Source organism: Alnus glutinosa, chromosome 5, assembly GCF_958979055.1.
Source record: "Alnus glutinosa chromosome 5, dhAlnGlut1.1, whole genome shotgun sequence".
Lineage (NCBI taxonomy): Eukaryota > Viridiplantae > Streptophyta > Magnoliopsida > Fagales > Betulaceae > Alnus > Alnus glutinosa.
In genome coordinates this window covers 16,978,815-16,984,672 of record NC_084890.1, presented here as the reverse complement: position 1 = coordinate 16,984,672, position 5,858 = coordinate 16,978,815, and the positions used below count along the sequence as shown (strand labels likewise).

At 37.5% G+C, this 5,858-nt stretch overlaps 1 long non-coding RNA gene across 1 annotated transcript; it reads left to right on the top strand.

Moving 5' to 3' along the window:
- The first annotated feature begins 1,585 nt into the window (after positions 1–1,585).
- On the top strand, positions 1,586–5,479 carry LOC133867862 (uncharacterized). Its single transcript, XR_009900218.1, has 3 exons — positions 1,586–1,981; positions 3,788–3,859; positions 5,196–5,479. It is a non-coding gene; the product is annotated as an uncharacterized LOC133867862 (long non-coding RNA).
- Positions 5,480–5,858: the final 379 nt, after the last annotated feature.

Sequence of the window (5,858 nt, the reverse complement as noted above, 5' to 3'; positions counted from 1 at the left end):
GATGATGTTCCTTTGGCTGTAAGTATAGCTGACGTCGATGACGACCATGTAGCACTGTATTTGGGATTTATGACTAGAGCTTAATGCGACAATTGTAATGTGATGGACCGGGGGTTGTCCATTCTTTTGTCCACTTTTGTATATGGCTTGTGACGTTTGTGTCACCTATTCTTTTGTAAAGTCATTCCTTTGTGATGTATATGTTGATAAGCCTTAAACAGATAAAGATATGTGTTAGTTTTTGATTGGCTGCATTCTGTTGACAAAATCACTATCATGTAATGTTACTGCTTTCATAGGGATGTCGTACATTCAGAGTCTTTAGATATTCAGAGTTTATTTCTCTAAAGATGGAAAGAGCCTTATCATGACAAGTTCAGTGTCACAAGTATCAAGAAGGCTATTTCAAGTGTTCAAGGAAGATTTTGTGCAAATTCCAACTCAGAGAAGTTGGGGCCCATGTTTCCATTCGGACGACCCAGTAAAGCGTCCGAACGCTCATCAGTCAGCAACATCCGTCCAGACGAAGTGGCAATACTATCCGGACTCCCATCAGTGTCTAGAAGCTTCGAACAGTTCAAGGTTGCATCCGTCTGGACGTCATGGCAACACGTTCGGACACTATTCATAGTTCAAGAAGATTTTAGTGCATCCGTCCGGATGATATGGTTATACTATCTAGACGCCAGTCAGAGTTTGAGGAGAATTAGGTTTTCCTTTGCTGACACAGATATGGGAAGACAGTTGCATACGTCCAGACAATACGTCTACATCGTCCAAACGCTATCCTTGATAAGTCAAGACGTGGAGAAGAATTGCAACCGTCTGGATGTCAGGCCAATATCGTCCGGTCTCTAATCCTTTTTATGGAAATTGCGTGTAGTAGAAATGCAACCGTCCAAACGCTAGGGCAACACCGTTCGGACGCGGCCCTATTCAAGAAAGAATATCAGCGCTTTTGGAAAGCCGGTTGCACAGTTGTCCGTCCGGATGCCGCCTAGAGAAAATCGTATCAGACCCAATTTAGGTCTTCTGTAGCCTATAAATAGTGGCCTCTAGGCATGTACAATTTATAAAATTTGGTATTCAATTCTCTGTAGCTTAGAGAGGGTGTTCAGGGAGATTTAAAGAACTGCTAGCTCTTTAGTTGTTGCCAGTGTGTGATTTGATCAGCTGTTGTAAAGACCAAGAAAAATAAATAGGGAATTTAATGTCAATAAAGTATATTTATTTAATAGGATGAGACTAATAATAATTTCTATGGAGATAAATTTATATAATTGGAATAAAAATAAGTTTCAGTAAATAAATAATTAATTGCGTTAGTAAAGATATAGTTAAAATAAATGTGAGGTCAAATATTAATTATTAAAAGATAGAGTTTTAATATAGTGGGGGTCCTAGTGTAATTTGTGGAAGTTTATGAATTTAAATAAAAAGGTAATCTCACCTTGCCACTTGTCGCCACCGGATTGGCTAGGAGAAGATAACCTTATCTTTTTCCTACCACCCACATGATGACACATGGCCCACTCTTTCTCTTTCTTCCTTTTCTCTTCCTTTTCCCTCTTTTCCTAGATCTCTCACGCACTCTCTCCATTTTTCCTCTTCTTTTCCTTTTCTTTCTTCTTTCTCTTTTCTTCTTCCTTCCCCTCCAGCAACCCACACGCCCGACACCCCTTCTTCTTCTTCTTTTCTTCTTCTTCCTCTTCGATCACGCCCAGCCAGTAGCCCTTCCCCTTCCTTCTTCTTCTCTTTGTCCCTTTCCCCCTCACACACACACCCAGCCCATGAGAGACCGATTGAGAGAGAGAGAACCGGTGTAGGCTCGGGAACCCACCGAACCCATGGAACCACACCTTGAGAAGGCCTGATCTTGCAGTTGTCCGGCAGGTGGTGGTGCGGTTTTGGAGCGCGGTGGTCAGGCCATCGTCTGGGCGTGGAGACAGCAGCTAGGGCCGTGAATTCCAGCCCTGTTCCGGTGAGACACCTCTCTTCCTCTTCTTTGATTTTGCTCGAATCTTCCTTGATTTTTGGTAGAATCGAATGGGTCTTTTGCGGGTTGGATTAATTGTTGCTCAGATTTGTCTTGTTTGGATTAAAGGACCGATTATGGGAATTGATTTTAGGTTTTATTTAAGTGTCCATATTTTGGTGGTAACCGAATGGGTTTGTTTGAAGCAACCGATTGGGCATTTCTCTTGTGGTCTTTGATTTTTGGTTGTTTCCTTTGATTTTGCTAGAACCGGATGGATTCTCTTTAGGTTGATTTAGATTAAGGTTTATGATATCCTATTTTGGTTGAAGTAATGGCTGATTGGGTGGAGGATTTTGTGGTGCTATTTTAGATGGTTTGTTATTATGGATTAATGGCCTTTTAGTAATTGTCTTACCGACTGAGTTTGTAATTGGTTGAGTTGGGTTTTGAATTAGTTAAATGTTAATATTGTGGTATCGGACAAGGATAAGAGGTTTAATGGAAGGTTTATATTTTTGAAGTGATCTTTTGTATTTGGGTTGGCTTTATGTGAATGGATTTATAAATACCTACTGATTTGGGAATTATTTTGAGATTATGCTCATGGTGTTTTCTATTGAGTATTATTAGGAATTATAGAAGCAAAATCCAGCCCTTGTGTTTGAATGATGGAAGTGTGGTTTGCCTATGGGTTGTGTTTTGAAGCTTGGACTTGGTGATTTCTTGTGTTGGCTATTATGGTTGATATTGATGAGTATGTAATTTTAGTTATATTGAAGTATGGATTGTTGGTTTGATGGTGATTTTGTGACTAATAGAGAAGTGGATCTTGATGTTTAAAGATATATTATTAATTATTGGTTTGAGAAAGGTTTAGGTTGATTGAGGTTGTTTGAATGTTATAAGTATGTTTTGAGGCTTTAATTTAATAGGGACTTATTTAAAGGTTTGTATTGACTTGTGAACATGGCTATAAATGGTTTAGAGGGTTAGTAGAATCATTTGGTTATGTCTATGAGCTATGATTTTTGAAAGGGTTTGGAGACTTAATGATTCACTTGTGGATGCTTTGACTTAAGTAAGTTATTAATCGGTGTAATGAGGTTTTGGTAGAGAACATGCTATTTCCATTTATGAAAGGGATTGAGTTCATTTGTTTATGACAATGTATTAGGTTATGATGATAGATGATAAGGTCTTAGTCTTGGTACTAGTGGAGTGATGGGAGACCAAGTAACTAAGTAAAGAGTTTAAGAAAGGATTAGGTATTAAATATAAGATCAAAGGGTTAATGCCGTAAAATAATAGATAGTCTAAATAACCTTATGACAACAAATATAAACTAGTGATACTATGGAAATACCTAAATAGACTCTAAAGTCAATTAGTAATTGGATGACTTAGTATCTAGTTCTCCTATCCATGTACACATAGTATTTATGCGTACCATCGGATTAGGTTTAAGTGTCATGCGTGTATATGTATTCATGTATATATATATATACATATGCATCATATATACGAGCTAAATATATATTGCCTACTTAGCAAGTAAATGAGAAGCTATAAAAATGGGTTAACAATAATAATGTTATACAACAATAATAGATAAGCACTAATAAAATAGTTGATACATCTTTATGTTAATAAATAAAATAAAAGGAACCTAAACTTAAGTGTTAATTTAGTAATAGTGTAGGGTACTTAACTAGTCTTAGAAGTGGGAAACGCGATGTGTGAGCACGTGGGTAGTTTTAAGTGTCCTAGAATGAGTTCCATAGCGTAGTCTAACATTATAAGTATTTGCAGGGTTGTGTCATAATTGGAGACTTCAATGGGTTCTTCAAAGTAGAGTTGGAGTCGTGATTCCAATGCAGCCAGGTGATATTTTACTCACTGAGAAACTGTTATTTTTATATATTATAGAATTGCAAAATATATATGTTGTTTTATAAATCCGAACCAACTGTATGTTGAATATATCTGTTTTGGTTGATTTGAGTAGTTTCAACTATGTGCAAATAATATCAATGATGTTATGAAATGATGTATGAATGAAATGTGTAGAATTGTTTTTAAAGTATTTGAATGTGAGCTGCGGTTGGGATTTAAATTATGCAAAGTAGAATGATAAAGTTTCATGTTGATTGGTTTAACGTATTTGAAAAAAGCATGAATTGTAAAGAATAGGAGGACAAAGTTTGAATTGTAAAGCATGAGCATGAGCATGAGCATAAGAATGAAAGGAAGAGTAAGCCTCAAAGAATGGAAAGGAAGGAAAGTCTCACAAAGAATGAAAAGACCATCATAAGCATGCATATCATTGTTTAAATTGTGCTATGTTTTCATGATATAGAATATCGTAGTTTTTTTATGCTAGACGTATTAGTATGCCTAAGAGTTCTAATGGCAAAAGAGCTTATGTATACTGCTATCATCTAGTTGCATAATTTAATAACATTGAGCTTGGATGAACAAGAATATTGTCATGGTTCGGTATGAGTAATACAGTGTCCTAGGAGTAGGTAGATGAATTGTCGTGGCATGTCAGTAGGAAGTGCTTGGATACCCGAGTTTTACTCTAGTAACCGCATGGACAACTACGTGCTCGACATGAAGTTGTAATGCCCTAGGATCCCGTGTTAACCATGTTCGGAAAATGATAGTAAGCTTGTACTAAAGAGCGAGATGGCATGTTTTAAGCTTAGAGTGCTTAGTTATGACGCTATTGGTTGCGATACCAGTGTGGCTTGGGAGTAGGTAGATGGATTGTCGTGGCACATTAGTAAGAAGTGCTTGGATATCAGAGTCTTACTCTAGTAACCGCATGGACAACTATGTGCTTTGACATGAAGTTGTAATGCCCTGAGGCACAGTGTTATCACAGTTAATAACGTTAGACCTATGTGCATTTGAGCTACCAACATAAAAGTAATATTGTAGGTGGGTTTATACCTGGTTGCTTCCATGCCAATGGAACTTCTACGTATGGGTCCAACTACATAGTTTGTTTTAAATGTTTTCTGATAGTCGGTGTTTGCTATATCAGCTATGGGGGTTTTCAAACAAAATGTTATAAAGTGGTAGCTGTTATAGTGTACGCGAGACTAAAAAGAAAAGTTGGTTCTTTGTGAAAACTCAGTTAGTTTAATATCACTGAGGTGGTGAACTCATAATTTTACCTATACGGATGTGGCAAACCCCCACAACCGTATAGATGATGTCCTTTTGGCTGCAGGTACTCTGGTCGTAGTTGATGGGGTTGTAGACGTGCATTTGGGATATTATGACTGGAGCTTGCCGCGACGGTCGTAAATGCGGGACCAGGGGCGTCCTCAATTTTATAGGTTTTGTTATGGCTTGTGACACATGTGTCACTCGTTATTGTATAAAGCCATTTCTGTTATGTATTTATATTGAGGAAAGATTTAAACACATAGATGTTAAATGGATCTTGTTGTTATTAATTTATGATAGATGTTTAAGATGTGATTTCCGCTATTGAGTTTATGTATTCCGCTGCATAGGAGTTAGATGTTGTACTCTGATTTACCTGGTACATATTATGGAGTATGTACCATATGTTGGCTTTGCGACACATCGTCGTGCCACTGTGAGGATCCATTAGTATTTTAAGAGATTAATATTTATGAAATGTTTAGTATAAAAAAAAAATGGGTCGTCACAGCTATGAAGTCTATCTTAGGGAGGAGCCCTAAGGTAAAGGATTCCATTGAAGACCCCTTCAGGTATGAGACCTGGTTGGGAGGCGTTTGTATATAGATACAGGTCAGAGTTTAAGGTATGACCACTACATGAGGGGTATGTGAGTGCTACTGCTTTGTAACTAGCTTTGTCTTCTGAATGGTGGAAATCCTGA